Source organism: Hyla sarda, unplaced genomic scaffold, assembly GCF_029499605.1.
Source record: "Hyla sarda isolate aHylSar1 unplaced genomic scaffold, aHylSar1.hap1 scaffold_1189, whole genome shotgun sequence".
In the NCBI taxonomy this organism is placed as follows: domain Eukaryota; kingdom Metazoa; phylum Chordata; class Amphibia; order Anura; family Hylidae; genus Hyla; species Hyla sarda.
In genome coordinates, this window is record NW_026607812.1 from 86,819 (window position 1) to 112,986 (window position 26,168).

The window sequence follows — 26,168 nt, forward strand, 5'->3', positions numbered from 1 at the left end:
GATAGGCAGCTGCCTTGATAGCGGGTGGGTGCTGAATGTTCCTAATTGACAAAATAAGATTAATGCTTATGAAGAAATATAAAATCTCATCCCTTCCCCAATATCGCGCCACACCCCTACCCCTTAATTCCCTGGTTGAACGTGATGGACATATGTCTTTTTTCGACCGTACTAACTATGTAACTATGTAACATAACATGGGGGGGGGGGGGGGGGGGGGGTCTCCTGGCTGTTCACACAGGTGTGTCATTGCTGTACATTGACCATGCATTGCTTCTGTGGTATTGCAAAGGCAAAGACAAATGCTTCCAGCCATCCATTGCACTAATGGATTGGTCATCAGCTGGCTGTCTATGTCCCGCATCAATATAGACCAAAGTACAGAGGGTTAGGCTATGCTATTGTGCACCTACCTGATGCATCAGAAGGTGCGAGGCCCTTGCTAAATTCTGTGCACAGACTTTGAGATCTATGCTTTAGACTGTATCTAAACCTGCTCCAACATGGACTGACATTCTGGCCTACTTTCAGCCGATGCGACTTGTCTGTCGCTGAACAGTCGCTTTTTATGTATTCAGCACCTATGTATAATGTTGTAAAAATGCTCTAGAAGCTAAAGTCGCAGAAATGTCACACATATTTGGCCTGCAACTTTCTGTGCGACAAATTCAGACAGGAAAAATCAGTATAAATCCTTAGAAAATTATCCCCCAGTGTCTCCATCTGCTGGCGGTATTGAATAAGCATTGCTGCACTGATGGGGTATGCATTAGACGAAAAAAAAGAAGAAAAAGAAGAATAATACGCCCAGAAAAGAGGCGAAAAGGAGAAAAACGTAAAAAAACGTGAAAAAAAAGTAAGAGGAAGAGAAGGGAAAAAAAGGTGGAAATGGGTTTAAAAGTGATTTCGGCGGAGAAATATATATATATATATATATATATATATATATATATATATATATGCGCACACACACACATAGATATAAACGTATTCTCCGTTGAGATATTGCAGCCGCTGCTGTGTCCAGGCCCAGGAGCCTTAGCACTGTGCTGTGATGTCACTCAATACCACTGACATCACTAGGTGTAAACAACATCTCTCCTTTGCTGTGTATGTGACTATGGAGCTGTTTGGTGATGTCGTCTATTACGGCCTTCATAGAAGCAACAGGAGATTGTTGCATCCATCTTGAACCCTCAGAACTACAGTGCTATGATGTCACTCACTTCCACAGGCCTTGCAGAGTGTAAACAACAACAACCCAGCTTTGTTGTGTATGTAACCAAAGGGATTTGTGATGTCACCTAGAACCTTCACAGCAGCGACAGCTTTATGAGGAGCATCAGCACTGCTCTGCCTGAGCAGAACCATCACCGCCATAGGTTGTCAAATAACCCGGATTTAACCCACACAGGTAAGTCCAATGGGGTGCAGGCATGTCCTCTATGCTTACAGCTTCCCGTGGGTGTTGGTTTGATACCGTTTGGGGACAGCCAAGGAGGCATCTGCAGGCAACAAAGGTAGGTGTGTGCTTGTGTGTGTGTTTCCTATGCAGATCCTAAGCCCAGTGTCACATGCAAGTAGGAGGAGTAAGAAGGGTTCCTGGCAAATCCGGGTTATGGATTGCATTTAAAAAGGCCCCGTGGGAGTGCAATGGGCCCCTGTCTTGCTGCTTAGCAATAATGGTATGGGTTTAGGTTCTGCTGTGTGTACTGGTGGTTGACTGCCCCCCAGCCCAGAGTGTGCATGGAAAATTGTCTGGCAGCCTCCCTGACAGCAAGCAGTGATAGTGCCCATGAAGGGGACCTTGTTGGGCCCGCCCCTTTCACGGTTATCGCTTCTCGGCCTTTTGGCTAAGATCAAGTGTAGTATCTGTTCTTATCAGTTTAATATCTGATACGTCCCCTATCTGGGGACCATATATTAAATGGATTTTTGAGAACGGGGGCCGATTTCGAAGCTTGCTTCCGTCGCCCTATGCATTGACCCGATATGGCAGTATCTTCGGGTACAGTGCACCACCCCCTTACAGGGTTAAAAAGAAAGATTCCTACTTTCATTGCTACCTGCTTGCTGGCTAGCCAGCTAGCCAGCCCTGTGGGCCTTGCTGCTGCTGCAGCCAAAAAACAAAAGGTGGTGCTGCTGCTGCTTCTGCTGCTTCTGCTTCTGCTTGTGTCTGGCCCCTGTTGGAGCGTCCAGGCACAGGACTTCTGCTGCTGCTGACTAAATGGCCTCCTTAATTGGATCATTTGAGTAGCCAGCACACCTGTGCAGGTAGGGCATGACATGATAGGCAGCTGCCTTGATAGCGGGTGGGTGCTGAATGTTCCTAATTGACAAAATAAGATTAATGCTTATGAAGAAATATAAAATCTCATCCCTTCCCCAATATCGCGCCACACCCCTACCCCTTAATTCCCTGGTTGAACGTGATGGACATATGTCTTTTTTCGACCGTACTAACTATGTAACTATGTAACATAACATGGGGGGGGGGGGGGGGGTCTCCTGGCTGTTCACACAGGTGTGTCATTGCTGTACATTGACCATGCATTGCTTCTGTGGTATTGCAAAGGCAAAGACAAATGCTTCCAGCCATCCATTGCACTAATGGATTGGTCATCAGCTGGCTGTCTATCCCGCATCAATATAGACCAAAGTACAGAGGGTTAGGCTATGCTATTGTGCACCTACCTGATGCATCAGAAGGTGCGAGGCCCTTGCTAAATTCTGTGCACAGACTTTGAGATCTATGCTTTAGACTGTATCTAAACCTGCTCCAACATGGACTGACATTCTGGCCTACTTTCAGCCGATGCGACTTGTCTGTCGCTGAACAGTCGCTTTTTATGTATTCAGCACCTATGTATAATGTTGTAAAAATGCTCTAGAAGCTAAAGTCGCAGAAATGTCACACATATTTGGCCTGCAACTTTCTGTGCGACAAATTCAGACAGGAAAAATCAGTATAAATCCTTAGAAAATTATCCCCCAGTGTCTCCATCTGCTGGCGGTATTGAATAAGCATTGCTGCACTGATGGGGTATGCATTAGACGAAAAAAAAGAAGAAAAAGAAGAATAATACGCCCAGAAAAGAGGCGAAAAGGAGAAAAACGTAAAAAAACGTGAAAAAAAAGTAAGAGGAAGAGAAGGGAAAAAAAGGTGGAAATGGGTTTAAAAGTGATTTCGGCGGAGAAATATATATATATATATATATATATATATATGCGCACACACACACATAGATATAAACGTATTCTCCGTTGAGATATTGCAGCCGCTGCTGTGTCCAGGCCCAGGAGCCTTAGCACTGTGCTGTGATGTCACTCAATACCACTGACATCACTAGGTGTAAACAACATCTCTCCTTTGCTGTGTATGTGACTATGGAGCTGTTTGGTGATGTCGTCTATTACGGCCTTCATAGAAGCAACAGGAGATTGTTGCATCCATCTTGAACCCTCAGAACTACAGTGCTATGATGTCACTCACTTCCACAGGCCTTGCAGAGTGTAAACAACAACAACCCAGCTTTGTTGTGTATGTAACCAAAGGGATTTGTGATGTCACCTAGAACCTTCACAGCAGCGACAGCTTTATGAGGAGCATCAGCACTGCTCTGCCTGAGCAGAACCATCACCGCCATAGGTTGTCAAATAACCCGGATTTAACCCACACAGGTAAGTCCAATGGGGTGCAGGCATGTCCTCTATGCTTACAGCTTCCCGTGGGTGTTGGTTTGATACCGTTTGGGGACAGCCAAGGAGGCATCTGCAGGCAACAAAGGTAGGTGTGTGCTTGTGTGTGTGTTTCCTATGCAGATCCTAAGCCCAGTGTCACATGCAAGTAGGAGGAGTAAGAAGGGTTCCTGGCAAATCCGGGTTATGGATTGCATTTAAAAAGGCCCCGTGGGAGTGCAATGGGCCCCTGTCTTGCTGCTTAGCAATAATGGTATGGGTTTAGGTTCTGCTGTGTGTACTGGTGGTTGACTGCCCCCCAGCCCAGAGTGTGCATGGAAAATTGTCTGGCAGCCTCCCTGACAGCAAGCAGTGATAGTGCCCATGAAGGGGACCTTGTTGGGCCCGCCCCTTTCACGGTTATCGCTTCTCGGCCTTTTGGCTAAGATCAAGTGTAGTATCTGTTCTTATCAGTTTAATATCTGATACGTCCCCTATCTGGGGACCATATATTAAATGGATTTTTGAGAACGGGGGCCGATTTCGAAGCTTGCTTCCGTCGCCCTATGCATTGACCCGATATGGCAGTATCTTCGGGTACAGTGCACCACCCCCTTACAGGGTTAAAAAGAAAGATTCCTACTTTCATTGCTACCTGCTTGCTGGCTAGCCAGCTAGCCAGCCCTGTGGGCCTTGCTGCTGCTGCAGCCAAAAAACAAAAGGTGGTGCTGCTGCTGCTTCTGCTGCTTCTGCTTCTGCTTGTGTCTGGCCCCTGTTGGAGCGTCCAGACACAGGACTTCTGCTGCTGCTGACTAAATGGCCTCCTTAATTGGATCATTTGAGTAGCCAGCACACCTGTGCAGGTAGGGCATGACATGATAGGCAGCTGCCTTGATAGCGGGTGGGTGCTGAATGTTCCTAATTGACAAAATAAGATTAATGCTTATGAAGAAATATAAAATCTCATCCCTTCCCCAATATCGCGCCACACCCCTACCCCTTAATTCCCTGGTTGAACGTGATGGACATATGTCTTTTTTCGACCGTACTAACTATGTAACTATGTAACATAACATGGGGGGGGGGGGGGGTCTCCTGGCTGTTCACACAGGTGTGTCATTGCTGTACATTGACCATGCATTGCTTCTGTGGTATTGCAAAGGCAAAGACAAATGCTTCCAGCCATCCATTGCACTAATGGATTGGTCATCAGCTGGCTGTCTATGTCCCGCATCAATATAGACCAAAGTACAGAGGGTTAGGCTATGCTATTGTGCACCTACCTGATGCATCAGAAGGTGCGAGGCCCTTGCTAAATTCTGTGCACAGACTTTGAGATCTATGCTTTAGACTGTATCTAAACCTGCTCCAACATGGACTGACATTCTGGCCTACTTTCAGCCGATGCGACTTGTCTGTCGCTGAACAGTCGCTTTTTATGTATTCAGCACCTATGTATAATGTTGTAAAAATGCTCTAGAAGCTAAAGTCGCAGAAATGTCACACATATTTGGCCTGCAACTTTCTGTGCGACAAATTCAGACAGGAAAAATCAGTATAAATCCTTAGAAAATTATCCCCCAGTGTCTCCATCTGCTGGCGGTATTGAATAAGCATTGCTGCACTGATGGGGTATGCATTAGACGAAAAAAAAGAAGAAAAAGAAGAATAATACGCCCAGAAAAGAGGCGAAAAGGAGAAAAACGTAAAAAAACGTGAAAAAAAAGTAAGAGGAAGAGAAGGGAAAAAAAGGTGGAAATGGGTTTAAAAGTGATTTCGGCGGAGAAATATATATATATATATATATATATATATATATATATATATGCGCACACACACACATAGATATAAACGTATTCTCCATTGAGATATTGCAGCCGCTGCTGTGTCCAGGCCCAGGAGCCTTAGCACTGTGCTGTGATGTCACTCAATACCACTGACATCACTAGGTGTAAACAACATCTCTCCTTTGCTGTGTATGTGACTATGGAGCTGTTTGGTGATGTCGTCTATTACGGCCTTCATAGAAGCAACAGGAGATTGTTGCATCCATCTTGAACCCTCAGAACTACAGTGCTATGATGTCACTCACTTCCACAGGCCTTGCAGAGTGTAAACAACAACAACCCAGCTTTGTTGTGTATGTAACCAAAGGGATTTGTGATGTCACCTAGAACCTTCACAGCAGCGACAGCTTTATGAGGAGCATCAGCACTGCTCTGCCTGAGCAGAACCATCACCGCCATAGGTTGTCAAATAACCCGGATTTAACCCACACAGGTAAGTCCAATGGGGTGCAGGCATGTCCTCTATGCTTACAGCTTCCCGTGGGTGTTGGTTTGATACCGTTTGGGGACAGCCAAGGAGGCATCTGCAGGCAACAAAGGTAGGTGTGTGCTTGTGTGTGTGTTTCCTATGCAGATCCTAAGCCCAGTGTCACATGCAAGTAGGAGGAGTAAGAAGGGTTCCTGGCAAATCCGGGTTATGGATTGCATTTAAAAAGGCCCCGTGGGAGTGCAATGGGCCCCTGTCTTGCTGCTTAGCAATAATGGTATGGGTTTAGGTTCTGCTGTGTGTACTGGTGGTTGACTGCCCCCCAGCCCAGAGTGTGCATGGAAAATTGTCTGGCAGCCTCCCTGACAGCAAGCAGTGATAGTGCCCATGAAGGGGACCTTGTTGGGCCCGCCCCTTTCACGGTTATCGCTTCTCGGCCTTTTGGCTAAGATCAAGTGTAGTATCTGCATTTGGTCTGGTCGGAAGGTGTCTGTGGTACCCCGCTTCTCGGCCTTGGGGGATTGTCTCTCCTTACGGAGGGACTTCACCCCCTTGCTGCTATTGGGGAGCGGGCTTAGTCCACAGACAACGGGTTGCGATCCCCCTGTCTCTGGGACCTTGTGTCTCAGAAGGCATTTTCGGTACGTTGAGCGTTACCTGTAGCTTCGGAAGCACCTAGGGTACCCCCGACCTCTGCCTTGGGTAAGGGTTCCGCTTTTATAGCGGGATTCCGAGCCCCTGCTGCTATTGGGGAAGGGGCTTAGTCCCTGGGTGTGGAAGATGCCGTTCTCCTGGGCTTTCCCCTCTGGGGAAATGTCGATGCGAAATACCATCCGCATTGAGGTGTCGGAGAGCCATCGTCAGCTGAAGAACCTCCGCTTCATTGCGGAGGTGATTCTTCTTGACTACTTCCGCCTCAATAGGGAGGACATCCTGTGTCTAAATGACCAGGAAAGCCGTGGCCTGTATACCGTCACCTTCACGGCCACGGCGTGTTGCGATAACATCTATGCAACCTTGTCTGGTGCGGACCAGAGGGACGATCGACTCGACGGTCTTTCGTTCCAGTTCCTCTATGGTGAGGAACATATACCGTTGGTGGTGGCTATGCACAGCCCTCATGTGACCACGGAGGATATAGCCACTTTTCTTCGGCGATACTGCGAAGAGGTGCGATTCGCAAACAAAATATTGAACTCCGTGCGGTTCTGGAACGGCAAGAGGAAGTTCTGGGTCAAGCTCCGTAAGGATCCCGGTGGTATTGGGGGTCTTTGCCATCCGCCCCCAAATTTTGCCATCGGGAGAGTTCGGGGCTTCCTGTTCTATCCTCAAATGCCTATGTATTGCCGAAATTGCTTGAGGTTTGGCCACACCCAGGAGACCTGCGGCGCGGAGCGTGTGATTCGCTGCAATAGGTGTGGCCAAGAAGGTCACATAGCCTCAAGATGTAGCCATACGATAAGGTGTAACCTCTGCGGAGAGGAAAATCATGATTTTAATTCCTGTCCCCATAAAGCAAAAACTACGATGGGTGGGTCAAGGCTGGGCCCACCCAAAGAGGGGACAGGACAAAAGACGTCCTTTTTTAAGATGCCCAAACCCCAGATGGCAGGTACTGATGGGTCCAGGCCCAAGACCTCTGGTGCTCCATCGGGGGGCCCACCGGTGGTAGTGCTAGGGGGAGGCCATGGGGATTCCACGAAGCCCGGGCGGGTGATCGAGTTTACTGCCCGGGAAATTGAAAGACGTCGATCGACTTCCTACCTGGCTCAAGAGCCCGCCGAAACTTCTGAAGGGGGCTCACCTGTGGCGGGTGGCAGCCGACGGGCCTCGGTGGGGGCAGAGGTGGACCCAAAATTGCAGCATAAGCCAGGTACTGGCTTGGCCCAGGGTCGCCCTGCTCCGGACGAAGAGGCCCCGGTGAAAGCCCGCCGGAAGGGGAGCCAGGTGGCCAGGTCTGAGCCCGGTCCTGTTACTCCGCCTATACAGGACAGGGCCAAGAAGACAAGTGGCGCCAAACCAGGGTTTGCTGCCCCGCCAGCAGTGGACCCGGTGGGTAAAACTGGCCATCGTCGATCGATGGGGAAGTTGGAGCAACAGTCCTCAGCAACGCTTGCTGGGGAACAAGCGATGAAAACTTCCCAAGGTAGCGGCAAAGGTTCCGGAAAAGAGGCCTCACAGGCCCCTGTGCAGCAGTTCCAGTCGTCAAAAGATGAAAGAAGACGCAGATCCATCAGCCGGGGGCCAGAGATTACATCGAGTGAGAGCAACACAGAGGATATGGACAGCAGTATGACATTTAAAAGGCAAAGAGAAGAAGAAGAGGAAGACATTCAAAGGAAAGCGGCGTGCCGTAGTTCGGACGAGAGCGAGCTCAGGGTCGGGGCATCATCGATCTCAAGCTCCGACCCTCAGAACATTAAGGAGCTGATGACCCCGCAGGCGGGGGATGACGGTACGCAGCTTATTATTGACTTTGATTCTCCAAGCACGGACTCTCCATAAACTATGCCTATCCCTGTAAAAATTGCCTCACTCAATGTGAGGTCCTTAAAGAGCCCTGATCGCAGGGCTGCTTTATTTTCTTATCTAGAGACATGTGACTTTGACCTTTGCCTGCTACAAGAATGTGGAATCCCTAGTAAAATGGACTATAAAGACTTAAAAGAAGACTGGAAGCTGGGCCCATCCATATGGTCCGGTGCAAATGACTGTCGTTCTGTGGGTGTTGGGCTGCTCTGCCGAGGCCAGTCTTTTTCTATTCATACAGTAACTGAGATTGTGCCTGGCAGAGCTCTTTTAATTCATCTATATTTTAATGGACTTTTAATTCGTGTTTTAAATGTGTATGCCCCTCCTGATAAACAGGAGCGGGCAGAACTATTTGAAATTTTACCACTGTTTTGTGTTGGGTCTTCCCCCCTGCTGGTGGGAGGTGATTTTAACTGCATACGTGATGGGGAACACCGGCAGGGTGGGGATATTAATCGTAAAGACCGCACTTCTTACCTGCTTAAAAATTTTATTGATGATTTTAACTTGAAAGATTGCTGGAAGGATCTCTTGCCGGAGGACCCGGGCGCCACATGGTCCAATGGAAGAGTGAGCTCCAGAATCGATTTTATTTTTTCCTCTAGAGCTTTTAAACCCCTGAAATGCACGCTCGAGCAGAATATCTTCTCTGATCATAAGCTCCTCTTGGTGGTCCTGGAGCTAGAGGGGGAGCAAAAAGCAAAAAGGGGCCTCTGGAGATTAAACACCACACTCCTAGAGGACCCTGAGATAAAAGAGGAGTTTGTGCGGACCTACCAATGCTGGCAATCACAAAGAAAACCCCACGAGCCTATGCTGCACTGGTGGGAGGGCACCAAATCTAAAATCAGATTTTTTTTATCAAAGCAGGTAAGAAGAAGGCAAAAATGGAAAAACAGTGGTTTTATGTTCTTAACATGCGTTTAAATGTACTTTTTAAATTGAAAGAAGCTGGTATGGATGTAGAAAATGATATTTTAAACCTTAAAACTGAAATAAAACATGCCATAGAAAAGAAAGGGAAACAAATCATTTTTAACTCACATGTGCAGCACCTGGAGGAGGGCGAGAAATGTTCCCGTTTCTTTTTTAAAAAAGTGATGAATAGGAGGGATATCATCCAAAACCTTGAGGGTGAATCCACTCCAAAAGGCATGTTAGATGCAGTTTTTAACTTCTACCAGCTTCTTTTTAATAAGAAAGATCTTAATCCATCCTTTTTAGAACATGTTCTTAATTCCCTTGATTTTAAGCTAGATGTTTTAGACCAGGAGGTTTTATCCCGTGATCTTAACTTAGATGAACTTTTATTTGTTTTTAAAAGTTTTTCTAGTGGGAAGGCCCCTGGGGAAGATGGTTTACCCATCGAATTTTATTTAGCTTTTTGGGATATTTTAAAGGATGATATGGTTTTATTGTATAAAGAAACTTTTATTGTTAATGAACTTCCCCCTTCCTGGAGGAGGGGGATTGTATCATTACTTTTTAAAAAGGGTGAAAAGGATATGCTAAAAAATTGGCGCCCCATCACACTTTTAAATGTCGATTATAAAGTTTTAGCCAAGTTATTAGCTGTCCGTTTTAAACCTTTTATTCATAAATTAATTCACCCAAATCAGGTTTGTGGGGTACCTGGAAGGTCTATAGCTGAATCCCTAAATATTTTAAGAGATGTTTTATGGTATTTTAAGGATAGAAATCAAACTGTAGCAATTTTATCCTTAGACTTTGAAAAAGCCTTTGATAGGGTCTCCCATGAATACCTGTTTTTAGTTCTTAAAAAGATGGCAGTGCCTGAAACGATTTTAAGCCGAATCATGCTTTTATACCGATCCTGTTTTAGTCAAGTCTCTGTTAATGGCTTTTTAACCAGCGGTGTTCCTCTTTTATCAGGTGTCAAACAGGGCTGCCCCCTGTCCCCACTCCTTTTTATTTGCGCAATCGAACCACTGATGGCCCTCCTCAGAAAAGACCGGGTAGTAAGAGGCGTACCGATACCTGGTGGAGGAGGGACCCATCTAAAGGTGTTGGGGTACATGGATGATGTCACCATACTGTGCCCGGACTCTCCATCCATGAGGGGGGCATTGAGGAACACCAGCTATTTCTGCGAGGTCTCTGGTTTTAAGCTAAACACAGATAAATGTGACTGTTTTTATATTGGCTCCTGGGATTCATCCATCACCCCAGGAGTCACAATGCAACAGGATCAAATTAAAGTTTTAGGTATTGTTTTTAACCAGGTCAATGATGGGAGCCCTAACTGGGATTCAGCTATAGCTAAGATGGAGAAGAAGATTTTAATGTGGAATCTTAGAAACCTTACCATGGAGGGGAAGATTTTAATAATAAAGATGGTTTTACTCCCTATTATGCTATACATTGCCATGGTATTTCCTCCATCTATTTTATACATTAAAAAAGTAACTAGAATTGTTTTTACTTTTTTATGGGGTTCAAAAATGGAGAAATTAAAGCGTGATTTTATGTACAAAAGTAAAGATAATGGCGGGAAAGATGTTCCTAACCTTTTTACTTTCTTTTACATAAAGTATTTCTGTTTCTGTTTTAAAATTATTAAATCCGATGGCATTTTTAGCTGCTTTTTAAGGTACGCTGCGGGCATGGTTTTTAAAAGATGGTTGCGCATCCCTCTGAACGCTCCGGTGCTTCTGTGTCCCCCAAAACATTATGTGGTGTTGGAAAAGACAGTCAGGCTCCTAGGTCTCCAAGATTTGGAGCCTGACATACTGGGGGACCAGAGAAAGGTATCAAAGGTCCTCAGGCGGAGTGAGGTTACCCTGGCAGTGTCCAATTTCACACAGGCAAGATCCAAAAAGGTATGGCGGAACGTGTACGGGAAGTTTCTGGCGAATGTACACAGGGATCTTGCCTGGGCAATCGTCCACCAGTGCCTCCCTACTCGTGAGTTCCAGCACAGGCGAGGACTGGTGGCGAGAGCCAAGTGCCCGAGAGATGGCTGCGGAGTGGACGAAACGGTGCTGCACATATTTTGGAACTGCCCTTTTGCACGGGAGCTTTGGAGGAAGGTAGGCCCACTTTTGAAGTGGGCCTGCGGCCTAAAAGATTTTAATCACGAATGTGTCTTTTACGGTTTTTTTAACTGCCCCAATTTTAAACAGCAGATGATCTGCTGGATGATTATTAATTGTTTTAAAAATGCCATCTGGAAAGTTAGGAACATCTTACTTTTTAAACATGATTTTATTGATGTTAAAAACTGTATAAAGCTGGCCCTGAGTGAGATGTACATCTATTACCTAAGAGACAAGAAACAGTTGGGGGCCAGCGAGGCAGCATCCATGTGGTGTCTGCCTCTATGGAACGAAATAACAATATAATCAGTTTTTATGACATTTGTATAATGTTTTATCCTGCCATTTTTATTTTTTCTCCTTTTATTACTGGTTTTATTATTTGTATTTTAAAACTTTTGTGAACCTTTTATTATTTTGCATTTTAAATTCTGTATGGTTTCTTATTTATTCAATAAAATTTTGTTGAAACCTTATCTGTTCTTATCAGTTTAATATCTGATACGTCCCCTATCTGGGGACCATATATTAAATGGATTTTTGAGAACGGGGGCCGATTTCGAAGCTTGCTTCCGTCGCCCTATGCATTGACCCGATATGGCAGTATCTTCGGGTACAGTGCACCACCCCCTTACAGGGTTAAAAAGAAAGATTCCTACTTTCATTGCTACCTGCTTGCTGGCTAGCCAGCTAGCCAGCCCTGTGGGCCTTGCTGCTGCTGCAGCCAAAAAACAAAAGGTGGTGCTTCTGCTGCTTCTGCTTCTGCTTGTGTCTGGCCCCTGTTGGAGCGTCCAGGCACAGGACTTCTGCTGCTGCTGACTAAATGGCCTCCTTAATTGGATCATTTGAGTAGCCAGCACACCTGTGCAGGTAGGGCATGACATGATAGGCAGCTGCCTTGATAGCGGGTGGGTGCTGAATGTTCCTAATTGACAAAATAAGATTAATGCTTATGAAGAAATATAAAATCTCATCCCTTCCCCAATATCGCGCCACACCCCTACCCCTTAATTCCCTGGTTGAACGTGATGGACATATGTCTTTTTTCGACCGTACTAACTATGTAACTATGTAACATAACATGGGGGGGGGGGGGGGGGGGTCTCCTGGCTGTTCACACAGGTGTGTCATTGCTGTACATTGACCATGCATTGCTTCTGTGGTATTGCAAAGGCAAAGACAAATGCTTCCAGCCATCCATTGCACTAATGGATTGGTCATCAGCTGGCTGTCTATGTCCCGCATCAATATAGACCAAAGTACAGAGGGTTAGGCTATGCTATTGTGCACCTACCTGATGCATCAGAAGGTGCGAGGCCCTTGCTAAATTCTGTGCACAGACTTTGAGATCTATGCTTTAGACTGTATCTAAACCTGCTCCAACATGGACTGACATTCTGGCCTACTTTCAGCCGATGCGACTTGTCTGTCGCTGAACAGTCGCTTTTTATGTATTCAGCACCTATGTATAATGTTGTAAAAATGCTCTAGAAGCTAAAGTCGCAGAAATGTCACACATATTTGGCCTGCAACTTTCTGTGCGACAAATTCAGACAGGAAAAATCAGTATAAATCCTTAGAAAATTATCCCCCAGTGTCTCCATCTGCTGGCGGTATTGAATAAGCATTGCTGCACTGATGGGGTATGCATTAGACGAAAAAAAAGAAGAAAAAGAAGAATAATACGCCCAGAAAAGAGGCGAAAAGGAGAAAAACGTAAAAAAACGTGAAAAAAAAGTAAGAGGAAGAGAAGGGAAAAAAAGGTGGAAATGGGTTTAAAAGTGATTTCGGCGGAGAAATATATATATATATATATATATATATATATATATATATATATATATATATATATGCGCACACACACACATAGATATAAACGTATTCTCCGTTGAGATATTGCAGCCGCTGCTGTGTCCAGGCCCAGGAGCCTTAGCACTGTGCTGTGATGTCACTCAATACCACTGACATCACTAGGTGTAAACAACATCTCTCCTTTGCTGTGTATGTGACTATGGAGCTGTTTGGTGATGTCGTCTATTACGGCCTTCATAGAAGCAACAGGAGATTGTTGCATCCATCTTGAACCCTCAGAACTACAGTGCTATGATGTCACTCACTTCCACAGGCCTTGCAGAGTGTAAACAACAACAACCCAGCTTTGTTGTGTATGTAACCAAAGGGATTTGTGATGTCACCTAGAACCTTCACAGCAGCGACAGCTTTATGAGGAGCATCAGCACTGCTCTGCCTGAGCAGAACCATCACCGCCATAGGTTGTCAAATAACCCGGATTTAACCCACACAGGTAAGTCCAATGGGGTGCAGGCATGTCCTCTATGCTTACAGCTTCCCGTGGGTGTTGGTTTGATACCGTTTGGGGACAGCCAAGGAGGCATCTGCAGGCAACAAAGGTAGGTGTGTGCTTGTGTGTGTGTTTCCTATGCAGATCCTAAGCCCAGTGTCACATGCAAGTAGGAGGAGTAAGAAGGGTTCCTGGCAAATCCGGGTTATGGATTGCATTTAAAAAGGCCCCGTGGGAGTGCAATGGGCCCCTGTCTTGCTGCTTAGCAATAATGGTATGGGTTTAGGTTCTGCTGTGTGTACTGGTGGTTGACTGCCCCCCAGCCCAGAGTGTGCATGGAAAATTGTCTGGCAGCCTCCCTGACAGCAAGCAGTGATAGTGCCCATGAAGGGGACCTTGTTGGGCCCGCCCCTTTCACGGTTATCGCTTCTCGGCCTTTTGGCTAAGATCAAGTGTAGTATCTGTTCTTATCAGTTTAATATCTGATACGTCCCCTATCTGGGGACCATATATTAAATGGATTTTTGAGAACGGGGGCCGATTTCGAAGCTTGCTTCCGTCGCCCTATGCATTGACCCGATATGGCAGTATCTTCGGGTACAGTGCACCACCCCCTTACAGGGTTAAAAAGAAAGATTCCTACTTTCATTGCTACCTGCTTGCTGGCTAGCCAGCTAGCCAGCCCTGTGGGCCTTGCTGCTGCTGCAGCCAAAAAACAAAAGGTGGTGCTGCTGCTGCTTCTGCTGCTTCTGCTTCTGCTTGTGTCTGGCCCCTGTTGGAGCGTCCAGGCACAGGACTTCTGCTGCTGCTGACTAAATGGCCTCCTTAATTGGATCATTTGAGTAGCCAGCACACCTGTGCAGGTAGGGCATGACATGATAGGCAGCTGCCTTGATAGCGGGTGGGTGCTGAATGTTCCTAATTGACAAAATAAGATTAATGCTTATGAAGAAATATAAAATCTCATCCCTTCCCCAATATCGCGCCACACCCCTACCCCTTAATTCCCTGGTTGAACGTGATGGACATATGTCTTTTTTCGACCGTACTAACTATGTAACTATGTAACATAACATGGGGGGGGGGGTCTCCTGGCTGTTCACACAGGTGTGTCATTGCTGTACATTGACCATGCATTGCTTCTGTGGTATTGCAAAGGCAAAGACAAATGCTTCCAGCCATCCATTGCACTAATGGATTGGTCATCAGCTGGCTGTCTATGTCCCGCATCAATATAGACCAAAGTACAGAGGGTTAGGCTATGCTATTGTGCACCTACCTGATGCATCAGAAGGTGCGAGGCCCTTGCTAAATTCTGTGCACAGACTTTGAGATCTATGCTTTAGACTGTATCTAAACCTGCTCCAACATGGACTGACATTCTGGCCTACTTTCAGCCGATGCGACTTGTCTGTCGCTGAACAGTCGCTTTTTATGTATTCAGCACCTATGTATAATGTTGTAAAAATGCTCTAGAAGCTAAAGTCGCAGAAATGTCACACATATTTGGCCTGCAACTTTCTGTGCGACAAATTCAGACAGGAAAAATCAGTATAAATCCTTAGAAAATTATCCCCCAGTGTCTCCATCTGCTGGCGGTATTGAATAAGCATTGCTGCACTGATGGGGTATGCATTAGACGAAAAAAAAGAAGAAAAAGAAGAATAATACGCCCAGAAAAGAGGCGAAAAGGAGAAAAACGTAAAAAAACGTGAAAAAAAAGTAAGAGGAAGAGAAGGGAAAAAAAGGTGGAAATGGGTTTAAAAGTGATTTCGGCGGAGAAATATATATATATATATATATATATATATATATATATATATATGCGCACACACACACATAGATATAAACGTATTCTCCGTTGAAATATTGCAGCCGCTGCTGTGTCCAGGCCCAGGAGCCTTAGCACTGTGCTGTGATGTCACTCAATACCACTGACATCACTAGGTGTAAACAACATCTCTCCTTTGCTGTGTATGTGACTATGGAGCTGTTTGGTGATGTCGTCTATTACGGCCTTCATAGAAGCAACAGGAGATTGTTGCATCCATCTTGAACCCTCAGAACTACAGTGCTATGATGTCACTCACTTCCACAGGCCTTGCAGAGTGTAAACAACAACAACCCAGCTTTGTTGTGTATGTAACCAAAGGGATTTGTGATGTCACCTAGAACCTTCACAGCAGCGACAGCTTTATGAGGAGCATCAGCACTGCTCTGCCTGAGCAGAACCATCACCGCCATAGGTTGTCAAATAACCCGGATTTAACCCACACAGGTAAGTCCAATGGGGTGCAGGCATGTCCTCTATGCTTACAGCTTCCCGTGGGTGTTGGTTTGATACCGTTTGGGGACAGCCAAGGAGGCATCTGCAGGCAACAAAGGTAGGTGTGTGCTTGTGTGTGTGTTTCCTATGCAGATCCTAAGCCCAGTGTCACATGCAAGTAGGAGGAGTAAGAAGGGTTCCTGGCAAATCCGGGTTATGGATTGCATTTAAAAAGGCCCCGTGGGAGTGCAATGGGCCCCTGTCTTGCTGCTTAGCAATAATGGTATGGGTTTAGGTTCTGCTGTGTGTACTGGTGGTTGACTGCCCCCCAGCCCAGAGTGTGCATGGAAAATTGTCTGGCAGCCTCCCTGACAGCAAGCAGTGATAGTGCCCATGAAGGGGACCTTGTTGGGCCCGCCCCTTTCACGGTTATCGCTTCTCGGCCTTTTGGCTAAGATCAAGTGTAGTATCTGTTCTTATCAGTTTAATATCTGATACGTCCCCTATCTGGGGACCATATATTAAATGGATTTTTGAGAACGGGGGCCGATTTCGAAGCTTGCTTCCGTCGCCCTATGCATTGACCCGATATGGCAGTATCTTCGGGTACAGTGCACCACCCCCTTACAGGGTTAAAAAGAAAGATTCCTACTTTCATTGCTACCTGCTTGATGGCTAGCCAGCTAGCCAGCCCTGTGGGCCTTGCTGCTGCTGCAGCCAAAAAACAAAAGGTGGTGCTGCTGCTGCTTCTGCTGCTTCTGCTTCTGCTTGTGTCTGGCCCCTGTTGGAGCGTCCAGGCACAGGACTTCTGCTGCTGCTGACTAAATGGCCTCCTTAATTGGATCATTTGAGTAGCCAGCACACCTGTGCAGGTAGGGCATGACATGATAGGCAGCTGCCTTGATAGCGGGTGGGTGCTGAATGTTCCTAATTGACAAAATAAGATTAATGCTTATGAAGAAATATAAAATCTCATCCCTTCCCCAATATCGCGCCACACCCCTACCCCTTAATTCCCTGGTTGAACGTGATGGACATATGTCTTTTTTCGACCGTACTAACTATGTAACTATGTAACATAACATGGGGGGGGGGGGGGGGGGGGGGGGTACTCCTGGCTGTTCACACAGGTGTGTCATTGCTGTACATTGACCATGCATTGCTTCTGTGGTATTGCAAAGGCAAAGACAAATGCTTCCAGCCATCCATTGCACTAATGGATTGGTCATCAGCTGGCTGTCTATGTCCCGCATCAATATAGACCAAAGTACAGAGGGTTAGGCTATGCTATTGTGCACCTACCTGATGCATCAGAAGGTGCGAGGCCCTTGCTAAATTCTGTGCACAGACTTTGAGATCTATGCTTTAGACTGTATCTAAACCTGCTCCAACATGGACTGACATTCTGGCCTACTTTCAGCCGATGCGACTTGTCTGTCGCTGAACAGTCGCTTTTTATGTATTCAGCACCTATGTATAATGTTGTAAAAATGCTCTAGAAGCTAAAGTCGCAGAAATGTCACACATATTTGGCCTGCAACTTTCTGTGCGACAAATTCAGACAGGAAAAATCAGTATAAATCCTTAGAAAATTATCCCCCAGTGTCTCCATCTGCTGGCGGTATTGAATAAGCATTGCTGCACTGATGGGGTATGCATTAGACGAAAAAAAAGAAGAAAAAGAAGAATAATACGCCCAGAAAAGAGGCAAAAAGGAGAAAAACGTAAAAAAACGTGAAAAAAAAGTAAGAGGAAGAGAAGGGAAAAAAAGGTGGAAATGGGTTTAAAAGTGATTTCGGTGGAGAAATATATATATATATATATATATATATATATATATATATATATATATGCGCACACACACACATAGATATAAACGTATTCTCCGTTGAGATATTGCAGCCGCTGCTGTGTCCAGGCCCAGGAGCCTTAGCACTGTGCTGTGATGTCACTCAATACCACTGACATCACTAGGTGTAAACAACATCTCTCCTTTGCTGTGTATGTGACTATGGAGCTGTTTGGTGATGTCGTCTATTACGGCCTTCATAGAAGCAACAGGAGATTGTTGCATCCATCTTGAACCCTCAGAACTACAGTGCTATGATGTCACTCACTTCCACAGGCCTTGCAGAGTGTAAACAACAACAACCCAGCTTTGTTGTGTATGTAACCAAAGGGATTTGTGATGTCACCTAGAACCTTCACAGCAGCGACAGCTTTATGAGGAGCATCAGCACTGCTCTGCCTGAGCAGAACCATCACCGCCATAGGTTGTCAAATAACCCGGATTTAACCCACACAGGTAAGTCCAATGGGGTGCAGGCATGTCCTCTATGCTTACAGCTTCCCGTGGGTGTTGGTTTGATACCGTTTGGGGACAGCCAAGGAGGCATCTGCAGGCAACAAAGGTAGGTGTGTGCTTGTGTGTGTGTTTCCTATGCAGATCCTAAGCCCAGTGTCACATGCAAGTAGGAGGAGTAAGAAGGGTTCCTGGCAAATCCGGGTTATGGATTGCATTTAAAAAGGCCCCGTGGGAGTGCAATGGGCCCCTGTCTTGCTGCTTAGCAATAATGGTATGGGTTTAGGTTCTGCTGTGTGTACTGGTGGTTGACTGCCCCCCAGCCCAGAGTGTGCATGGAAAATTGTCTGGCAGCCTCCCTGACAGCAAGCAGTGATAGTGCCCATGAAGGGGACCTTGTTGGGCCCGCCCCTTTCACGGTTATCGCTTCTCGGCCTTTTGGCTAAGATCAAGTGTAGTATCTGTTCTTATCAGTTTAATATCTGATACGTCCCCTATCTGGGGACCATATATTAAATGGATTTTTGAGAACGGGGGCCGATTTCGAAGCTTGCTTCCGTCGCCCTATGCATTGACCCGATATGGCAGTATCTTCGGGTACAGTGCACCACCCCCTTACAGGGTTAAAAAGAAAGATTCCTACTTTCATTGCTACCTGCTTGCTGGCTAGCCAGCTAGCCAGCCCTGTGGGCCTTGCTGCTGCTGCAGCCAAAAAACAAAAGGTGGTGCTGCTGCTGCTTCTGCTGCTTCTGCTTCTGCTTGTGTCTGGCCCCTGTTGGAGCGTCCAGGCACAGGACTTCTGCTGCTGCTGACTAAATGGCCTCCTTAATTGGATCATTTGAGTAGCCAGCACACCTGTGCAGGTAGGGCATGACATGATAGGCAGCTGCCTTGATAGCGGGTGGGTGCTGAATGTTCCTAATTGACAAAATAAGATTAATGCTTATGAAGAAATATAAAATCTCATCCCTTCCCCAATATCGCGCCACACCCCTACCCCTTAATTCCCTGGTTGAACGTGATGGACATATGTCTTTTTTCGACCGTACTAACTATGTAACTATGTAACATAACATGGGGGGGGGGGGGGGGGGTCTCCTGGCTGTTCACACAGGTGTGTCATTGCTGTACATTGACCATGCATTGCTTCTGTGGTATTGCAAAGGCAAAGACAAATGCTTCCAGCCATCCATTGCACTAATGGATTGGTCATCAGCTGGCTGTCTATGTCCCGCATCAATATAGACCAAAGTACAGAGGGTTAGGCTATGCTATTGTGCACCTACCTGATGCATCAGAAGGTGCGAGGCCCTTGCTAAATTCTGTGCACAGACTTTGAGATCTATGCTTTAGACTGTATCTAAACCTGCTCCAACATGGACTGACATTCTGGCCTACTTTCAGCCGATGCGACTTGTCTGTCGCTGAACAGTCGCTTTTTATGTATTCAGCACCTATGTATAATGTTGTAAAAATGCTCTAGAAGCTAAAGTCGCAGAAATGTCACACATATTTGGCCTGCAACTTTCTGTGCGACAAATTCAGACAGGAAAAATCAGTATAAATCCTTAGAAAATTATCCCCCAGTGTCTCCATCTGCTGGCGGTATTGAATAAGCATTGCTGCACTGATGGGGTATGCATTAGACGAAAAAAAAGAAGAAAAAGAAGAATAATACGCCCAGAAAAGAGGCGAAAAGGAGAAAAACGTAAAAAAACGTGAAAAAAAAGTAAGAGGAAGAGAAGGGAAAAAAAGGTGGAAATGGGTTTAAAAGTGATTTCGGCGGAGAAATATATATATATATATATATATATATATATATATATATATGCGCACACACACACATAGATATAAACGTATTCTCCGTTGAGATATTGCAGCCGCTGCTGTGTCCAGGCCCAGGAGCCTTAGCACTGTGCTGTGATGTCACTCAATACCACTGACATCACTAGGTGTAAACAACATCTCTCCTTTGCTGTGTATGTGACTATGGAGCTGTTTGGTGATGTCGTCTATTACGGCCTTCATAGAAGCAACAGGAGATTGTTGCATCCATCTTGAACCCTCAGAACTACAGTGCTATGATGTCACTCACTCCCACAGGCCTTGCAGAGTGTAAACAACAACAACCCAGCTTTGTTGTGTATGTAACCAAAGGGATTTGTGATGTCACCTAGAACCTTCACAGCAGCGACAGCTTTATGAGGAGCATCAGCACTGCTCTGCCTGAGCAGAACCATCACCGCCATAGGTTGTCAAATAACCCGGATTTAACCCACACAGGTAAGTCCAATGGGGTGCAGGCATGTCCTCTATGCTTACAGCTTCCCGTGGGTGTTGGTTTGATACCGTTTGGGGACAGCCAAGGAGGCATCTGCAGGCAACAAAGGTAGGTGTGTGCTTGTGTGTGTGTTTCCTATGCAGATCCTAAGCCCAGTGTCACATGCAAGTAGGAGGAGTAAGAAGGGTTCCTGGCAAATCCGGGTTATGGATTGCATTTAAAAAGGCCCCGTGGGAGTGCAATGGGCCCCTGTCTTGCTGCTTAGCAATAATGGTATGGGTTTAGGTTCTGCTGTGTGTACTGGTGGTTGACTGCCCCCCAGCCCAGAGTGTGCATGGAAAATTGTCTGGCAGCCTCCCTGACAGCAAGCAGTGATAGTGCCCATGAAGGGGACCTTGTTGGGCCCGCCCCTTTCACGGTTATCGCTTCTCGGCCTTTTGGCTAAGATCAAGTGTAGTATCTGTTCTTATCAGTTTAATATCTGATACGTCCCCTATCTGGGGACCATATATTAAATGGATTTTTGAGAACGGGGGCCGATTTCGAAGCTTGCTTCCGTCGCCCTATGCATTGACCCGATATGGCAGTATCTTCGGGTACAGTGCACCACCCCCTTACAGGGTTAAAAAGAAAGATTCCTACTTTCATTGCTACCTGCTTGCTGGCTAGCCAGCTAGCCAGCCCTGTGGGCCTTGCTGCTGCTGCTGCAGCCAAAAAACAAAAGGTGGTGCTGCTGCTGCTTCTGCTGCTTCTGCTTCTGCTTGTGTCTGGCCCCTGTTGGAGCGTCCAGGCACAGGACTTCTGCTGCTGCTGACTAAATGGCCTCCTTAATTGGATCATTTGAGTAGCCAGCACACCTGTGCAGGTAGGGCATGACATGATAGGCAGCTGCCTTGATAGCGGGTGGGTGCTGAATGTTCCTAATTGACAAAATAAGATTAATGCTTATGAAGAAATATAAAATCTCATCCCTTCCCCAATATCGCGCCACACCCCTACCCCTTAATTCCCTGGTTGAACGTGATGGACATATGTCTTTTTTCGACCGTACTAACTATGTAACTATGTAACATAACATGGGGGGGGGGGGGGGGGGTCTCCTGGCTGTTCACACAGGTGTGTCATTGCTGTACATTGACCATGCATTGCTTCTGTGGTATTGCAAAGGCAAAGACAAATGCTTCCAGCCATCCATTGCACTAATGGATTGGTCATCAGCTGGCTGTCTATGTCCCGCATCAATATAGACCAAAGTACAGAGGGTTAGGCTATGCTATTGTGCACCTACCTGATGCATCAGAAGGTGCGAGGCCCTTGCTAAATTCTGTGCACAGACTTTGAGATCTATGCTTTAGACTGTATCTAAACCTGCTCCAACATGGACTGACATTCTGGCCTACTTTCAGCCGATGCGACTTGTCTGTCGCTGAACAGTCGCTTTTTATGTATTCAGCACCTATGTATAATGTTGTAAAAATGCTCTAGAAGCTAAAGTCGCAGAAATGTCACACATATTTGGCCTGCAACTTTCTGTGCGACAAATTCAGACAGGAAAAATCAGTATAAATCCTTAGAAAATTATCCCCCAGTGTCTCCATCTGCTGGCGGTATTGAATAAGCATTGCTGCACTGATGGGGTATGCATTAGACGAAAAAAAAGAAGAAAAAGAAGAATAATACGCCCAGAAAAGAGGCGAAAAGGAGAAAAACGTAAAAAAACGTGAAAAAAAAGTAAGAGGAAGAGAAGGGAAAAAAAGGTGGAAATGGGTTTAAAAGTGATTTCGGCGGAGAAATATATATATATATATATATATATATATATATATATATATATGCGCACACACACACATAGATATAAACGTATTCTCCGTTGAGATATTGCAGCCGCTGCTGTGTCCAGGCCCAGGAGCCTTAGCACTGTGCTGTGATGTCACTCAATACCACTGACATCACTAGGTGTAAACAACATCTCTCCTTTGCTGTGTATGTGACTATGGAGCTGTTTGGTGATGTCGTCTATTACGGCCTTCATAGAAGCAACAGGAGATTGTTGCATCCATCTTGAACCCTCAGAACTACAGTGCTATGATGTCACTCACTCCCACAGGCCTTGCAGAGTGTAAACAACAACAACCCAGCTTTGTTGTGTATGTAACCAAAGGGATTTGTGATGTCACCTAGAACCTTCACAGCAGCGACAGCTTTATGAGGAGCATCAGCACTGCTCTGCCTGAGCAGAACCATCACCGCCATAGGTTGTCAAATAACCCGGATTTAACCCACACAGGTAAGTCCAATGGGGTGCAGGCATGTCCTCTATGCTTACAGCTTCCCGTGGGTGTTGGTTTGATACCGTTTGGGGACAGCCAAGGAGGCATCTGCAGGCAACAAAGGTAGGTGTGTGCTTGTGTGTGTGTTTCCTATGCAGATCCTAAGCCCAGTGTCACATGCAAGTAGGAGGAGTAAGAAGGGTTCCTGGCAAATCCGGGTTATGGATTGCATTTAAAAAGGCCCCGTGGGAGTGCAATGGGCCCCTGTCTTGCTGCTTAGCAATAATGGTATGGGTTTAGGTTCTGCTGTGTGTACTGGTGGTTGACTGCCCCCCAGCCCAGAGTGTGCATGGAAAATTGTCTGGCAGCCTCCCTGACAGCAAGCAGTGATAGTGCCCATGAAGGGGACCTTGTTGGGCCCGCCCCTTTCACGGTTATCGCTTCTCGGCCTTTTGGCTAAGATCAAGTGTAGTATCTGTTCTTATCAGTTTAATATCTGATACGTCCCCTATCTGGGGACCATATATTAAATGGATTTTTGAGAACGGGGGCCGATTTCGAAGCTTGCTTCCGTCGCCCTATGCATTGACCCGATATGGCAGTATCTTCGGGTACAGTGCACCACCCCCTTACAGGGTTAAAAAGAAAGATTCCTACTTTCATTGCTACCTGCTTGCTGGCTAGCCAGCTAGCCAGCCCTGTGGGCCTTGCTGCTGCTGCTGCAGCCAAAAAACAAAAGGTGGTGCTGCTGCTGCTTCTGCTGCTTCTGCTTCTGCTTGTGTCTGGCCCCTGTTGGAGCGTCCAGGCACAGGACTTCTGCTGCTGCTGACTAAATGGCCTCCTTAATTGGATCATTTGAGTAGCCAGCACACCTGTGCAGGTAGGGCATGACATGATAGGCAGCTGCCTTGATAGCGGGTGGGTGCTGAATGTTCCTAATTGACAAAATAAGATTAATGCTTATGAAGAAATATAAAATCTCATCCCTTCCCCAATATCGCGCCACACCCCTACCCCTTAATTCCCTGGTTGAACGTGATGGACATATGTCTTTTTTCGACCGTACTAACTATGTAACTATGTAACATAACATGGGGGGGGGGGGTCTCCTGGCTGTTCACACAGGTGTGTCATTGCTGTACATTGACCATGCATTGCTTCTGTGGTATTGCAAAGGCAAAGACAAATGCTTCCAGCCATCCATTGCACTAATGGATTGGTCATCAGCTGGCTGTCTATGTCCCGCATCAATATAGACCAAAGTACAGAGGGTTAGGCTATGCTATTGTGCACCTACCTGATGCATCAGAAGGTGCGAGGCCCTTGCTAAATTCTGTGCACAGACTTTGAGATCTATGCTTTAGACTGTATCTAAACCTGCTCCAACATGGACTGACATTCTGGCCTACTTTCAGCCGATGCGACTTGTCTGTCGCTGAACAGTCGCTTTTTATGTATTCAGCACCTATGTATAATGTTGTAAAAATGCTCTAGAAGCTAAAGTCGCAGAAATGTCACACATATTTGGCCTGCAACTTTCTGTGCGACAAATTCAGACAGGAAAAATCAGTATAAATCCTTAGAAAATTATCCCCCAGTGTCTCCATCTGCTGGCGGTATTGAATAAGCATTGCTGCACTGATGGGGTATGCATTAGACGAAAAAAAAGAAGAAAAAGAAGAATAATACGCCCAGAAAAGAGGCGAAAAGGAGAAAAACGTAAAAAAACGTGAAAAAAAAGTAAGAGGAAGAGAAGGGAAAAAAAGGTGGAAATGGGTTTAAAAGTGATTTCGGCGGAGAAATATATATATATATATATATATATATATATATATATATGCGCACACACACACATAGATATAAACGTATTCTCCGTTGAGATATTGCAGCCGCTGCTGTGTCCAGGCCCAGGAGCCTTAGCACTGTGCTGTGATGTCACTCAATACCACTGACATCACTAGGTGTAAACAACATCTCTCCTTTGCTGTGTATGTGACTATGGAGCTGTTTGGTGATGTCGTCTATTACGGCCTTCATAGAAGCAACAGGAGATTGTTGCATCCATCTTGAACCCTCAGAACTACAGTGCTATGATGTCACTCACTTCCACAGGCCTTGCAGAGTGTAAACAACAACAACCCAGCTTTGTTGTGTATGTAACCAAAGGGATTTGTGATGTCACCTAGAACCTTCACAGCAGCGACAGCTTTATGAGGAGCATCAGCACTGCTCTGCCTGAGCAGAACCATCACCGCCATAGGTTGTCAAATAACCCGGATTTAACCCACACAGGTAAGTCCAATGGGGTGCAGGCATGTCCTCTATGCTTACAGCTTCCCGTGGGTGTTGGTTTGATACCGTTTGGGGACAGCCAAGGAGGCATCTGCAGGCAACAAAGGTAGGTGTGTGCTTGTGTGTGTGTTTCCTATGCAGATCCTAAGCCCAGTGTCACATGCAAGTAGGAGGAGTAAGAAGGGTTCCTGGCAAATCCGGGTTATGGATTGCATTTAAAAAGGCCCCGTGGGAGTGCAATGGGCCCCTGTCTTGCTGCTTAGCAATAATGGTATGGGTTTAGGTTCTGCTGTGTGTACTGGTGGTTGACTGCCCCCCAGCCCAGAGTGTGCATGGAAAATTGTCTGGCAGCCTCCCTGACAGCAAGCAGTGATAGTGCCCATGAAGGGGACCTTGTTGGGCCCGCCCCTTTCACGGTTATCGCTTCTCGGCCTTTTGGCTAAGATCAAGTGTAGTATCTGTTCTTATCAGTTTAATATCTGATACGTCCCCTATCTGGGGACCATATATTAAATGGATTTTTGAGAACGGGGGCCGATTTCGAAGCTTGCTTCCGTCGCCCTATGCATTGACCCGATATGGCAGTATCTTCGGGTACAGTGCACCACCCCCTTACAGGGTTAAAAAGAAAGATTCCTACTTTCATTGCTACCTGCTTGCTGGCTAGCCAGCTAGCCAGCCCTGTGGGCCTTGCTGCTGCTGCAGCCAAAAAACAAAAGGTGGTGCTGCTGCTGCTTCTGCTGCTTCTGCTTCTGCTTGTGTCTGGCCCCTGTTGGAGCGTCCAGGCACAGGACTTCTGCTGCTGCTGACTAAATGGCCTCCTTAATTGGATCATTTGAGTAGCCAGCACACCTGTGCAGGTAGGGCATGACATGATAGGCAGCTGCCTTGATAGCGGGTGGGTGCTGAATGTTC

At 46.2% G+C, this 26,168-nt stretch overlaps 9 non-coding genes and 1 pseudogene across 9 annotated transcripts; all 10 read left to right on the forward strand.

Annotated features, from left to right (window-relative positions):
- The first annotated feature begins 1,833 nt into the window (after window positions 1-1,833).
- On the forward strand, window positions 1,834-2,024 carry LOC130303080 (U2 spliceosomal RNA). Its single transcript, XR_008853203.1, has one exon. It is a non-coding gene; the product is annotated as a U2 spliceosomal RNA (small nuclear RNA).
- Window positions 2,025-4,100: 2,076 nt separating this feature from the next.
- On the forward strand, window positions 4,101-4,291 carry LOC130303081 (U2 spliceosomal RNA). The gene has a single exon (XR_008853204.1). It is a non-coding gene; the product is annotated as a U2 spliceosomal RNA (small nuclear RNA).
- Window positions 4,292-6,377: 2,086 nt separating this feature from the next.
- LOC130303101 (U2 spliceosomal RNA) lies at window positions 6,378-6,595 on the forward strand (annotated as a pseudogene).
- Window positions 6,596-11,983: 5,388 nt separating this feature from the next.
- LOC130303094 (U2 spliceosomal RNA) lies at window positions 11,984-12,169 on the forward strand. The gene has a single exon (XR_008853215.1). It is a non-coding gene; the product is annotated as a U2 spliceosomal RNA (small nuclear RNA).
- Window positions 12,170-14,264: 2,095 nt separating this feature from the next.
- Window positions 14,265-14,455, forward strand: LOC130303082 (U2 spliceosomal RNA). The gene has a single exon (XR_008853205.1). It is a non-coding gene; the product is annotated as a U2 spliceosomal RNA (small nuclear RNA).
- Window positions 14,456-16,539: 2,084 nt separating this feature from the next.
- Window positions 16,540-16,730, forward strand: LOC130303083 (U2 spliceosomal RNA). Its single transcript, XR_008853206.1, has one exon. It is a non-coding gene; the product is annotated as a U2 spliceosomal RNA (small nuclear RNA).
- A 2,102-nt stretch (window positions 16,731-18,832) lies between these two features.
- Window positions 18,833-19,023, forward strand: LOC130303084 (U2 spliceosomal RNA). The gene has a single exon (XR_008853207.1). It is a non-coding gene; the product is annotated as a U2 spliceosomal RNA (small nuclear RNA).
- Window positions 19,024-21,112: 2,089 nt separating this feature from the next.
- LOC130303085 (U2 spliceosomal RNA) lies at window positions 21,113-21,303 on the forward strand. The gene has a single exon (XR_008853208.1). It is a non-coding gene; the product is annotated as a U2 spliceosomal RNA (small nuclear RNA).
- Window positions 21,304-23,397: 2,094 nt separating this feature from the next.
- Window positions 23,398-23,588, forward strand: LOC130303087 (U2 spliceosomal RNA). Its single transcript, XR_008853210.1, has one exon. It is a non-coding gene; the product is annotated as a U2 spliceosomal RNA (small nuclear RNA).
- Window positions 23,589-25,672: 2,084 nt separating this feature from the next.
- LOC130303088 (U2 spliceosomal RNA) lies at window positions 25,673-25,863 on the forward strand. The gene has a single exon (XR_008853211.1). It is a non-coding gene; the product is annotated as a U2 spliceosomal RNA (small nuclear RNA).
- Window positions 25,864-26,168: the final 305 nt, after the last annotated feature.